General features: G+C 40.8%; 1 protein-coding gene across 3 annotated transcripts in view; it reads right to left on the bottom strand.

Annotated features, from left to right (window-relative positions):
• Positions 1 to 15,065, bottom strand: part of LOC140075413 (voltage-gated delayed rectifier potassium channel KCNH8-like) — a 326,146-nt gene that overhangs the window by 269,502 nt on the left and 41,579 nt on the right. Inside the window, exon 1 of one of the 3 annotated variants that reach the window (XM_072121263.1) lies at positions 2,271 to 2,392. The exons of the other annotated variants lie outside the window; for them this stretch is intronic. The gene's annotated coding sequence lies outside the window, so the exon portion shown is untranslated. Of the gene's footprint in view, positions 1 to 2,270; positions 2,393 to 15,065 lie in introns of those variants that run through there. 3 annotated transcript variants of the gene reach the window in all.

Genomic DNA, 15,065 nt, shown 5'->3' on the forward strand with positions numbered 1-15,065 from the left:
TTTTTGCAATCTATATACTATGATACAATGATAACTTGATCCATGAACTGCAGCAACATATACTATGTAAAATCATACATACAAATGAAAGTGTGGGCTACTTGATATTTAGAAAGTGTTCTGCTGCCTATGGGAAATATCACATTGATTATAGTGGGAACTTTGGAATTGCTGGCATACAGTATTCACTGCTGTGATAAATACATAATCTCCCATCACAAGCCATGCTGAACAGAATTTCAATGAGACCATCAAGGCAAAACTAGATATACAACCTTGGAAGCATTGTGTGAGGTAGGGGCTATTCATCCATTCAGTGGCACATAAGGCGGAATATTGTTATAATTATGTCACCAGGATGATCGTTGGCTTACTGCCAGATATGGTTTATGCAAGGCTGAATCAGAAACATTAAGTTTTCTTGCGTAGAGTCACATTGTGAGCTACAAAGGTACAATCTGGGGCAAGATGTCACATCTTTCATCCTATATAATTGGAATATTTAAATTACAATGTACAATTAATCATTGAATATATTGTTCTAATCTTCTTATTTTCTCTGATGTATTATTTTTCTTGAATACAAGTACAGAGCTATAAACAGCAGAGAACGGATGCTTTGTAGGTTCATTCTGAATGTGTCGGCTGTGGAGCTCCTTAGCGACTTGAGTGTTGCGTTTAGCCATATGTATGTTAGGTAGGTGAGTTCATGTTCTACGAAGTACAGAGCAGTAGGGTAGTCATGAATTTGTAAAGCTACAGCTACTGCTACAATAGTGAGAAAATTCATAGGAAATATAATATTTAAATATGAGATGCATTATCAACTCAAATGGCCACATTGTAGTGTGTATGTATATGCCAAATATTCAAATGCCAAAATCTGATGCACATTAGTAAGCCAGTATTCTCTTATAGCAGGAGTCACCATGGGTAATTTCATTAGAAAACACTGGGGTGTCCCTAATCTCCAAGAGGCCACAAATCCTACCCTTACAAGGGCAGTCCTAGAAAATGTACCCTAAAAATCTTCCCCAGGAGTCCATAACCAAAAATTCCTATGCCCTGATGCTTTTCATCATTTAAAGGGAACCTGTTACCATTGGGACGCCTGTTAAACCCTTAAACATACCTTATAGGGTGTAGTAAATGCTGTCCAAGTATGTCCTTATAACGCTGGTGTGCCGGCCGCATGCTGAAATATCACCTTATAGTCCAAGTCATCTACTACCAGGAAGAAAGGTTGTATGCAAATGAGCCTGTGAGGCTCCAGGCTCTATTAACACTTATGGAGCCTGGAACTCCTCAGGCTCATTTGCATACAGTCCTTCATGCTGATGGTAGATACCCCTAAAAAAGGACTCTGCCCAATTGCTGGCTATGCAAATGTCAGCTCAAATGTGAGCTGAACATTGTAATGCTGCCAAGAACTCTGGCGCCTGCGCACTGATAAGCAATGCCGGAGGTGAATGGTCACACCTACCTGTGACGTATTGATAACGTGATGCCTTCCTACCATGTCCGGCTACTTACTTAGCCAGCGTCATTGGAGGCAGATTGTGCATACAAACCAGTGGGGAGGGTGCCGATACACTGGTGACCAATGCATTCCTTGTCGCTTTACACATCACATTACGAAATGGAAGAGAATATTACTTGAGCATTGATATGAATTTAAAGTTTCATGTATACACATAGACAGAGAGGGGGAAGGGGGGACCGGTGTTTGAACATGGAAGGGGAAAAGTTTGTAATAATGGGACATTACTTATCCTATATGTACAAAGGGAAAAATAAATGTCATATTTTAGGAACACAAGATTGTCCATGCTTATTATTTTTCGATTCCTTTTTGCGTACAGACGTACAAGAGGCACCACAAATGTTGTTATACAACTAACAGATTTTCAGGGGTATGTGAGCGCATAATTAGAAGAAACAGTTAAAACTGTCCTGTTCACTTTATCATTTATATGTATTTGGAACAAATTACAGACATTGGCCCAGATTTACTATACAGTCTGTGCCAGAATTCTGGGGTAGATTGCATATAAATACATGTGCAAGGGGCGATCCGGTATTCATGAATGTTCACATTAAGGAAAACTGGCAGGCACTATCTTCCATCAGAGCAGTATCCCCACTCGACACACATTAAGCCACAGACCAATACTGGAACTAGAGATCGCGGTACAGGACCATGCGGTGGTGCTCAGTTAATAAACATAAAAGTCCAAAAGCAACATGTAGAAGAAAGTAACGGCACTCACCCACTTGTTAGAAAAGTGCAATGTCCTTTATTCAGGTGAAGAAGCATAAAATCACATGCAGGGAGAAGCAAGCCTTGGCAACGGGGCCGTTTCGCGCTCAGTGGCGCTTTCTCAAGCCAATGGCGGCGCCCACTGATGACATCACATATATGCACTCATGTGACCATCAGTGGGAGGAGCCACCAAGACTGAATACAATGTATACTCAGTTTTGCAATATATCAGCATCATAACAATAGATGCAAGCTATGATGATACAAAGTGAGAAAAGATAAACACAATCACATGCAAACAGGTAAGTAATTAAAATCAACAGTGGGAGGACCACAGGTCCCAGCAAGCATCAACCTTGCCTAGTTGTTCATATGGACATGAGGTACCACCTTGATATTAAAAACAAACAAAAGGATGGACCACCTTATACTATAGGTTAAAGAACTTATGATGCATGCAGTCATAAATATAGACCTCACATGGAACATGTATGAGTACTGACCCTGACAAAGAAGAAAATTGAATGTGTTTGCCTCACTAATAGTAAATCTGACCTATTGAGTTACAGTATTTAACTGTATCACTCACCTCATGTTTGTGTCATTTAGTGTTAGATTTATGCTTATGTATATGATTGTCAAATATCACATGAAGGTCATTTGAGCAAAAAACAGAAAAGTTTATACAGACTGCACAGTGAGCCAGGCTAATGTACTGGTAAATTTGCAAGCCAATGCCAAGACAAAGAAAAACTAAACTGTGCAGAGAAAGAATCACAGTCTAAAGCAGTGGAGCCCTTGGTGCGGTTCACAAGCGCAGAACACTGCTGTTAACCCTATTCAGACAGACAATTGAAACACAGAATTGAATAACAAGCAAATGGTCAAAATGTAGGTTAAAAACATAGCAGAGGCTGGATACAGAGGTCAGAATAGCAAAGCGATAGAAAACAGAAATAGGACAAATGTGTCAGCAGAATAGTAAGACCAGCAAGGTGTAATGGCACTGGGCATATATATATATATATAGGAGTCCTTGGACGCCGCCCCCAACTACTGACTGGATTGGCATTGGGGGAGAAAACAAATACCAACTACGCCACTTTCTGCAGACAGAGGAAGACTTTGGCATGGATGTTAACTTGCATTTCCATCAAGTCACAAGTATGCAGTAAACCCACATATGATAGATGCAGATTCACTAAGGATTTTGGAACGCAGTTTGCTGTGAATTCTAAGGAGCACTCTGCTCACATTCACAGTGAAGAAATATTCTCACAGCAGGGAATTGACATGGTGGGAATTTTACTATACACAGCTCATGTCACTACAGCGCCACACTATATAGTATCTTTATCTGCACTTTGTTTGCAAAGGTGCTACAATTCACAACAGATTTTCTGCTGCATTTTCTCCCATCTGCAGGGGGAATTCTACTGAGCAGCTGTTTTCAATGGCATGTTTTGGGTTTTGTCTTTAAAGGTTCATTGGTGGATAGGATGGATCTGTTAGCACCAGCACCAGGCATACCCCGGAAAGTGCCACACGGCCAAATCTCAGTCCCCAGCAGCCTGGAATTGCCTAATGAGGGGGTCTGTATGTAATGAATCCATGGGGGACTGTATATATTTATATGATAGGATTGTATAAAATCTGTATATAAAATAACCATGACAGGGCTGTTTGGGAATGATAAACTAGGGAATATTTTACTAAGTTCCTGAATTTTTAATGCCGCCACATAAGTTTACTACAAAGGGGCCCACTAAAGCTCTGTTTCCCAGGGGCCTACTGAAACCTGGCCCCGGTTCTGTCTGTTTTCGTCCATCTGACTGATCCATCTAGATGTCCATGAGAAATGTTGAGTATATCAGCTACAGCAAGATAGTAGATAGAGGGGTGCACAAATACATAAAGAAAAGGAATTGTGCAATCACAATCTACAACCACTCACACCCCAACAACCTCCCCTTCCGGTTGTAGCAATGAAGTTACAGAATGGGAATTGTGTCAGCTGTAGCTAATCACTGGCTCTTATTGGTAACAACCATAGCCTCTGATTGGCTGAGGAGGGCATATGTCAAAATATCACTACTGCAACAGGAAGAGGGGTATGGCAGAAAAGTGCCATTGGAGAAACAAGAAGAACAATTCATTTTAAATATATATTTTACCCAGCGACAGTTCAAAAACAATGCAGATGTTACAGTTCTTAAAGCACAAGATGAGCAGAAGATAATGCTTTGTAAAACATACAATCATGCCACAATTTGCCATATAAATGTACCACATATTAAGCTCAGTAGATGTCTATAAAGGGTTATTGATGCAATTGCATATTAAGAAAATGCACATCTCTATATGACTCTGCTCCCAGGGGCGATAAAGAAATGCCCGAATGGACTGTCATTTGCATGTAAATTTCAGATGGGGACAACTATTGTTACTCTTTTTGCAATGAATTATAACTAAACTAAATGTTATTCTGCTCACTAAGTGGCACAGTGTGTAAGAGGGAAACCAATTATCTCTTATGTAAAACAGCTCTCCAGTATATTCCTATAGGGAGCAAGGATAAGGATGTACACAGAAGCAGCAGAGGGGCGTCTTTGAAGAATATCTCCGGAAGAAATGCTATGTCTATGTCTGCTAGTTATATATACATATACAGTAGAACCTGAATATCCTTCACCGGGGGCGATGAATGGGATTTACATTATGTAAACTGCTGAATTTGGACACAGAACAAACAAGCCATAAGGATGATATTTCTTGGAAACCTGTAACTTGATGGAAATAAAGCTGCAGGAGTTTGAATACTGATGGTGGATCGGCTTTACTGAACAGTATATAAAGTAAAAAATTATGATAATCTATTTAAATGTCATACAATACATGTCTAAAATATTATTTAGATTTCATATTTTGTCATATTTCTAGGAAAAACTAGGGATCCCATGAGCCCCATATGGTGCTTACTTTAATACTGTATTAAGAAGTTATTCTAAGCTAGTGTATCCTCTCTTAATAAAGAACAACCAACTGTTTGGTCTCTCACCAGAAGGTTTTTTTCTTTTTCTTTTTAATATAGGGTTTATATATATAGATTTTTTAGTCACAAGACAATATATGTTATCGCGACCGGAATATGTCATAACTTTCTAAGGGGTTATAGCTGCATTAGTTTCATATACCATGTATCAATTTTCTGAGCCTTCTTAAAGTAGATTATTGTTCTTTCCACCAATTACAATGGAGGTGGTTTTATTAATACCATATTTTTCTAACTATAAGGCGCACCAGATCAATAAATGCCTGCTAAAACATCCCGGTTTATATATAAGGCGCACCTGATTATAAGGATGAATAACCAGCAGATGGCAGACCTGTGCACTGTTCAAGGTAGCGGTTGTCTGTAAGTATGGTTCATATATAAGGCGCACTGTACTCTAAGACGCACCTTTGATTTCTAAGAGAATCAAAGGATTTTTGTGTGCCTTACAGTCCGAAAAAATACGGTAGTTAGACACAAGTGCACATCGGTAAGCCCCGGAAGAAGCCATTTAGGTGAAACTCAGAGTCGGGCAAGGATTACCGAACATGCAATCTTTTTATATGAAGGCCTTTTTTATATATATACACTCACCGGCCACTTTATTAGGTACCATCAGATGCTTGCTTCTTTCTGCCATCAAATGGATATGACTGAATCAACCAATGAGATGTTTGTATGCTTCTATGAAAAAGTACCTGATAGTAGCAACCAATCAGAGGCTTCCTTTCTGTCACTAAGGAGATGACAGTTGGATTGTGACAGTTGATGCAGTTAGAAGACATCAGACACATCAGAGACTTCACAGACCACATTCCAGCAGGAATCTCAGCACAAAGATCCAACTTCCACCTCCAGGTCCAACTATGACATCCAGGAGGGACATCACAGGAGATACAGGATGATAATAGGTGAGGGAGATGTCCTATGGTTGGGTAGCAGATATAAACACATGGTCGGGGCATGTAGCGTGGGATGTGGGGCTGGAGAACATCTTGTACAGCATAGTAATTGGTAGCTGGTACATTGTGTAGAAGTGGGAACCTCATGAGATGAAGAGGAGACACAAGGAGGGACAACTGGGAGCAATGTCATACAAAGTTACATGGTGGTTAATAGAAGGTAATCAGATTTCAAGAAACTGAAATACTGTATGGGATTTAAGATAGAAGTAAGGTAAACAGCATACAAGTTCATAAAGGGTTAAGAAGAGGACATAGACATACACTCACCGGCCACTTTATTAGGTACACCATGCTAGTAACAGTTTGGACCCCCTTTCGCCTTCAGAACTGCCTCAATTCTTCGTGGCATAGACTCAATAGGGTGCTGGAAGCATTCCTCAGAGATTGTGGTCCATATTGACATGATGGCATCACACAGTTGCCGCAGATTTGTCGGCTGCACATCCATGATGCGAATCTCCCGTTCCACCACATCCCAAAGATGCTCTATTGGATTGAGATCTGGTGACTGTGGAGGCCATTTGAGTACAGTGAACTCATTGTCATGTTCAAGAAACCAGTCTGAGATGATTCCAGCTTTATGACATGGCGCATTATCCTGCTGAAAGTAGCCATCAGATGTTGGGTACATTGTGGTCATAAAGGGATGGACATGGTCAGCAACAATACTCAGGTAGGCTGTGGCATTGCAACGATGCTCAATTGGTACCAAGGGGCCCAAAGAGTGCCAAGAAAATATTCCCCACACCATGACACCACCACCACCAGCCTGAACCATTGATACAAGGCAGGATGGATCCATGCTTTCATGTTGTTGACGCCAAATTCTGACCCTACCATCCGAATGTCGCAGCAGAAATCGAGACTCATCAGACCAGGCAACGTTTTTCCAATCTTCTACTGTCCAATTTCGATGAGCTTGTGCAAATTGTAGCCTCAGTTTCCTGTTCTTAGCTGAAAGGAGTGGCACCCAGTGTGGTCTTCTGCTGCTGTAGCCCATCTGCCTCAAAGTTCGAAGTACTGTGCATTCAGAGATGCTCTTCTGCCTACCTTGGTTGTAACGGGTGGCGATTTGAGTCACTGTTGCCTTTCTATCAGCTCGAACCAGTCTGCCCATTCTCCTCTGACCTCTGGCATCAACAAGGCATTTCCGCCCACAGAACTGCCGCTCACTGGATGTTTTTTCTTTTTCGGACCATTCTCTGTAAACCCTAGAGATGGTTGTGTGTGAAAATCCCAGTAGATCAGCAGTTTCTGAAATACTCAGACCAGCCCTTCTGGCACCAACAACCATGCCACGTTCAAAGGCACTCAAATCACCTTTCTTCCCCATACTGATGCTCGGTTTGAACTGCAGGAGATTGTCTTGACCATGTCTACATGCCTAAATGCACTGAGTTGCCGCCATGTGATTGGCTGATTAGAAATTAAGTGCTAACGAGCAGTTGGAAAGGTGTACCTAATAAAGTGGCCGGTGAGTGTATATCTTTTGGGAGTATGTCAGTTAAAAGAAAAAAAATTTAAAAGTAAAAAACCTGCTGCACTATTGCGGTTTGTTCTTTCCATCTTTGGAGCCAAGTCTGCATGGCTTGAAGACTCGGAAGACGAGACACCTGCACCAGGACCAGGAAAGTAAACCCTTAATAGGAACTTACCTCTACTCTTGCGCTTTGACTTGGAGTTGGAAAGGTACTGTCTTTTTATTATCCTGCCGTATTCAGAAAAAGGAGAGACGCTGAAGCGGAGGAAGTACTTATTTATTTAGTCTTTGGACTTTGTGGTATTTTGGACTTTTTTCCATTTTCTCCTGCACTGCCTTTTGTCTCTCTTTAGATCTTGAGTTTTCAGGTATTAGGTTTGCAAAAAAAACTTTTGTTTTTGTGTTTTTAATATATTATAACTGGCCTTAGAATGCTAGTCTTAAAATTTCACCCACCAGCTATGTAGCGCCTGCATCTACTAAGAGGCTCCAGACTCTTGGTAAATATAGACACAAACTATGCCAGTTCCTACCTGGGCCTACCTAGGCCAGGTCAGAACTGGTGGATTTTTTGCTGTAGTCTACAAACTATAGTAAATATGGCGGGCGGGAGTTTACTCCCCCACACCGCTCCCCTCTCGCTCTATGCCCCAACAAACCCAAAGTGCCATGTAGGTTGTAGGAAAAGGAAAAGTGGCAGCAACGAGAAGATTTAAATGGTTTATAAAGCCATATTTTATCTGGGTCAGTATGTCTGGATGCCTTGTTACTCTTCACCAACAGGTTAGAAGAGTGGTGTCCAGGTCTAGACTAGATTGGCTACATGATTAAAACAATTACGGGGGTTAAACATTAAAGAGGTTGTCAGAGGTAAATATATTGTTTTTTGTTAAAAGGAAATCAACCACCAGGATCAATGTCTGTAAACCAAACACACTGACAAGCTTTGTGTGCCCCTGTTTATTTAAAAGACTTTAAAAATGAGCCTGAGGGGCTCAATTAACACCTATGGAGCCCCCATAGTAAATTGCATAATTTGTAATGCCTTTACAAATAAAAAACAGGGTATAAAAAGCTAAAAGAAGAGGAGATCCTGCCAGAGGGGGCATACACCTGCATGTAAGTGTGCTTGATTACAATCCTGGATTCTGGTGGTAGATGTCATTTAACTCATAGATACTGGTCAGTGACAAAATGAAGTGATATTAGCAAAAGATTTTAAGAGAACACACATATATACAGCATCCAGCATTTGGAATAAGTAAGTTTCTCATCTACATTTGTGTGCTCGGGAGTTCAGTGCCAAGTTCTGAAACCTAGAGGCTTTTCCTAAGCGTCAGCTGCTAAACTTAAAGGGGTATTCAAATCTGGGCATTTAAATTTAATTGAATTAATTTGCCATATGTAAACATTTCTTCAATTGGATGTTATTAAAAAAAATGTTCCTGTGTGAAGATAATTTCTCATAAATGTAGTCATGTTGACCCTTAGAAACGAGAGAGCTTCCTCGGATACGACCACATCACATTTTGGCAGCAGTGGCCAGACTTGGGCTATAGAGTCCTGCCTGACCTCCTGGCTTCAGCAATCATTACCACAGGACGGCTGTGGGTCATACAGTAACTCCAGGACATTTCATATACAAAAACTTTTTGTTTCTTTGTGCAATCACTCCAGCAGAGGTGGTTGCATCCAGGGACACAGTCTTGTTTCTAAGGGACCATATCACTAAATTTATGAGAAATTATCTTCGCCCAGGTACATTTATTTTAATGACATCTAAGAAATGTTTATATAGGGCATATTAATGAACCTGGATGTGGATGCCCAGACGAGAATTCCCCCCCCCCCCCCCGTATTTTTCGGACTATAAGGCGCACAAAAAATCAAAGGTGTGCCTTATAGTCCAGTGCGCCTTATATATGAACTGACTTACAGACAACAGCTGCCTTGAACTGTGCACAGGTCTGCCACCTGCTGGTCATTCATCCTCATAATCAGATGTGCCTTATATATGAACCTAGATGTTTTAGCAGGCATTTATTGATGGAGCGCCTTATACTCCGGTGCGCCTTATAGTCCGAAAAATACTTATAGAAAAATATTTATAGAGATGCAATACATGCATACAGCACATTGTCCAAGAAGCTCAATTGGACAGCCAATTATAAAAACTATAGAAGTCATCCATATGTTGGAGGAGGTTTATTTAAGTGTTACTCCAAAACATCAAGCCAAAATATTTTTTGGTGTCTGTGGCAATTAGATTTTAAAAATGTTGGTTAGACATGTGAACTAGGATTAATACCTTACAGTTGATCATTGCAGCCTTGGACTAAAGTAAAGTAAATTTCCAGAATCTAGGGAGCTTCATCAGAGGTCATAGTTGGCAGAGAGGTCCAATTACTGCTGGGGGTCATCTGGAAGTGTAAGTAAGGTACTGTCTGTACTTTGCTTTGCTTAAATTTTATTAAAGCTCGTAAATTGGACAACACTGTTAATTTAAAAAGACCAAGAGGAGATCAGCTGTTGTGTAGTGGAGACCACCAAGGGTACAAACCAGCTATGAAAGCAATACTCATGGAGCGAAGCCTACGATGCTAGAGAGTCATCTAATAAGCATTTATATTGTCAACATGGTGAATTTGAAAATTTTTTAAAGTTTCCATAAGAGATCACATTGACTCACCATAAATGTTACATGAACCAATTTAGTAAACAATATTTTTGGAAAATAATAAAATATCTCCCACACAATCACATAAAGGCAATTTTCTCATTCTTTAAGTGAATGTTGTATCTTTGTCGACTCTACAACTTCTCTGCACCCATTTTCTTCTGCTGAGATTGCTGAGCATTGTTCAAAATGACATGACACTCTCATTATAAAGCTGCCAGCATGTGCAGAAATGAATACACCACCCTTACTTCTCTTCATCTATGGAATTAACCCTTTGTATTTTCAATTTGTCCCCTGCATGGAATTTCCATATTTTTCTTCCCCTTTCCCTGACCCTGCAGACATGTCTCATCTGTCCTCTAATAGCTTCAATATATTTCCTATTACAAAGGCTGCACATATTACGGGACACGTGGAGACTGAAAAGCTTACCAATTTCTATGGCATTCCTTTATTATTTAGATGACAATCAGAAACATTTAACAATGCTATGTCTTGTTTGTAGATCACTTGCTCTAGTGATCTCCACCTCTTCCTCCCCCTGCTCCTGCAGTACAGTGTTCAGGTGAGAGGAATCTGACCAGATAGGAAGAACTGCCCGATCATAGTCAGGATGGAGGTTATGGTCATATATCCCATGCCAACCAAAACACACAACAGCACACAGTACTGATAGAGACAGGTTAGAATTATATCTTTGAAATTATACATTTTTGTTAATAATTAGGGAACTAGGGAATATAGTATATTTAAGATTTCTTTCTTTGTGGGAATACCCCTTTAAGGGTAAGTCTTTACTACAGAGCAACCACACCAGATGTACTCTGCAAACAATGGGGCACATTTACTTACCCGGTCCATTCGCAATCCAGCGGCGCGTTCTCTGCGCTGGATTCGGTTCCGGACGGGAATCATTAAGGTAGTTCCTCCCCCGACCACCAGGTGGCGCTGCTGCGCTGAAAAGCCGGGCTGAGTGAGGGTAAGTGCAAACTGCGCGACAGATTTATTTTTTTAAATGCGGCGGTTTTTCCGAATCCATCGGGTTTTCGTTCGGCCACGCCCCCTGATTTCCGTCACTTGCATGCCAGCGCCGATGCGCCACAATCCGATCGCGTGCACCAAAATCCCATGGCAATTCAGGGGAAATCGGCGCAAATATTCGGGTAACACGTCGGGAAAATGCGAATCGAGCCCTTAGTAAATGACCCCCAATGTGTAGCTAGTACAGTAAACTGCGACATTTACAGACTAATTTAGACACATTGAGGGGTATTATTGTCTTTGTGCCACATTTTTGCATTATATTGCTATGCCATGTGTGCCATGTATGCGTGTGCTCACCATACCATGCCATGCTCAATGCACTCCTATTACGAATGGCAGTTAGCATACAGTCACCATATACTGTATGTTCCTATGAAAGAGGCCTAGATTTCATTTATAGTTTTTATTAGACTACAAATATATTCACACTTTGTGGTTTATGGTAAGCACCAGGGATACTTTCAGATTGGCATTGTTCAATAGTTAGAACTCTCTGTCCTCTTCACCTGGCAATAATCAGATGGAGAAAGAACAGCATTTGGCAGCATGTGGCATCATCTGTTGTCAGGTTGGATGTAGAATGTGTAAATCAATGAATGCACTTTTATTGGCTTACAATATTACACAATCAATATTAGAATCAGTAAATACATTTCTTTTCTAGATAGCTGCAGTATATCACAGAAAAGAAAGTTCTATGACATTAAATGAAGAAACAATAAAATACATGAAATTCTGCTCATCTTAATTGGGTTGTTTCAGTTGTAATCAAATGGATTTCTTCAAAAGAACATTGCAGTAATATCATAGGCATCCATCCATACATAGCCTGGTAGGAGGAAGGCAATATGTTCTAACCCCCATACCTCAGCTTTTTTTTGGCCCACCATGCACTACTGGCAGGGGCTGATTAATACTGCCATAAGCCATGTGCTGTATGAATATCAAAGCCCCTACAAGTTTGAAATTCACTTCCTAAATATGCTACTAGAATCAGCATCTTGGGGAATTGAGGATGCCTTCTGCCTACTTTCAGTCTAGGGTTTTTGGACCTTTGAAGTACCTTTAAAGGATCTGAATTTTTTCATGTAAAGAGCTGTGTGAGGGCTTAACAAATTGCTCTTCATAGTGACAGTATTGTATATTTCATGCCCTGTACTGGAAAGTGGGAAAAAATTCTAAATGCAGTGAAATACATATGAATACATTGCGGCAGTCACTTACCAATAACTACTACTATCAATGTCACTGGCTACCAGGTGACTGTCCTAATTGTGTTCTGCTGTCTACGGATATCATGATTTTATACCTCATATAATGTATTGAATAGCTTTTACTCATTTATTGGTATTAGTATATCCCTCAATAACATATATCGTTTTGATAATTATGTAATGGTTGTCTCTTTTTCCGTGTTGGTTAAAAAAGTAACATTTTTATGGTGTTATAAAATTTGATTGACTTGCTTTTTATGTGTCTATGTGTGCGCCACAAATTGCTTCAGAAAAAAAGTTGGTAAACGAGAAGTGCAGGAAAAGTGTTGGGGAGAAAAGCTGTGCCCAAATTGAAAGACTAATTCAACCCCTTAATGACTTGGCCATTTTGCACCTTCTTGACAATGCCCAATTTTTCAAATCTGACATGTGTCACTATAAGTGGTTATAACTTTAGAACACTTTAAAATATCCAGGCGATTTTGAGACTGTTTTCTCATGACACATTGCACTTCATGTCCCTTCATTTTTATGAAAAAAATGGGTATTTCATAACAATACACCAATATAAATACAATATATATACATACGCCAATATGTGGTGGTAAACTGCTGTATGGGCAAACGCCATGGCATTAAAGGGAGCTGATTTGTGATTTGTGTCCCTTTTTAATGGCTGTACAATCTTTATTTTTTTTTGGCAGTTTGGACATACAAGGGCTCATTTCGTTGATCTATGCCAGTGATGGCGAACCTTTTAGAGACCGAGTGCCCAAACTACAACAAAGACCCACTTATTTAGTGCAAAGTGCCAACACAGAAATTTTTTTTGCGATTTATACTCTCTTCTCTGTCACAGTTTTAATTGATACCATCACCCTAAGGACACCGATAAAGCAGAAAATAGAAGAAATTTGGATGATCATTGTAGCTTCCCTCCAGAGTCCCATAAACAGGAAGAATTGTCAGGGCCGGAGCAGGAGCTACAATGATAATCCAGATCTGTCCACACCTTCCCACCCCTCCAGTAGTCCCAGGTAGAACTGTCACTTTAAAATAGCTCTGTGCACAGCAAGCCCTGGACTGTCTGGAACTGCAGGAAGATACCTGGAGTCATCTCTGGTGATGGCCTGGGTGCCCACAGAAATGGCTCTGAGTGCCACCTCTGGCACCAGTGCCATAGGTTAGCCACCACTGACCTATGCCATACTATTACGTCCTTCGTTGTGAAGAGGTTAAATGTTGGAAAAAGAGGAAATTGGTAGCGCCTACACTAATTAAATAGGGCGCAGGAGGCGCACCAGAAAAAGGATGGCCAAAAAAACTGGCACAAACAGCATAATAGCTGTGGTCCATAAAGTTTACATTCATGAACTGTATGTATGCGCTGCCACAGCTTATGGGAAGTTTTACTTTTTCCTATTATGCATAATCTGTTGGATCTATTATTCTTTACTAGAGATGAGCGAACATGCTCGTCCGAGCTTGATGCTCGGTCGAGCATTAGGGTACTCGAAACTGCTCGTTACTCGGACGAATACTTCGCCCGCTCGAGAAAATGGCAGCTCCCGCCGTTTTGCTTTTTGGCGGCCAGAAACAGAGCCAATCACAAGCCAGGAGACTCTGCACTCCACCCAGCATGACGTGGTACCCTTACACGTCGATAGCAGTGGTTGGCTGGCCAGATCAGGTGACCCTGGGATAGACTAGCCGCTGGCCGCGCTGCTCGGATCATTCTGTCTCTGGATGCCGCTAGGGAGAGAGCTGCTGCTGCTCAGGGAAAGCGTTAGGGTGTTCTATTAGCTTACTGTTAGGCAGGAGTGATTCTCAAAGAACCCAACAGCCCTTCTTAGGGCTACAATAACGTTCTACTTTTTTTATTTTAATTTGCATCTTTTACCATTTTGTGAGGAATTAGCAGGGGGACTTGCTACCGTTGTGTTTAGCTCTTAGTGGCACACATATCCATAGCAAAGACCGAAGTGGGAAAATTCAGTAGGGGTTGGATTTCTATTAGGCAATAACTCAGTGTCATCTCATCTGGCATAGTACTGTGCTTCCTTTGATACTTGGCTAGAAAATAGCCATAGGAGAATACAAACAGCTTCTTGAAGCCTACAGTAGCGTTCTACATATTTGATTTCTGGTTGATCTGCTGGTGGCTGTAGTTTCTGCAGTGCATGTACTTGCCAATTCTGAGCAATTTGTAGTGAGACTTGCGACCGCTGTGTTCTGCGCTTAGTGGCGCACATATCCATAGCAAAGGCTGAAGTGGCAAAATTCAGTAGGGGTTGGATTTCTATTAGGCAATAACTCAGTGTCATCTCATCTGGCATAGTACTGTGCTTCCTTTGATACTTGGCTAGA

The sequence above is a fragment of the Engystomops pustulosus genome, chromosome 8 (assembly GCF_040894005.1).
Source record: "Engystomops pustulosus chromosome 8, aEngPut4.maternal, whole genome shotgun sequence".
Classification (NCBI taxonomy): domain Eukaryota; kingdom Metazoa; phylum Chordata; class Amphibia; order Anura; family Leptodactylidae; genus Engystomops; species Engystomops pustulosus.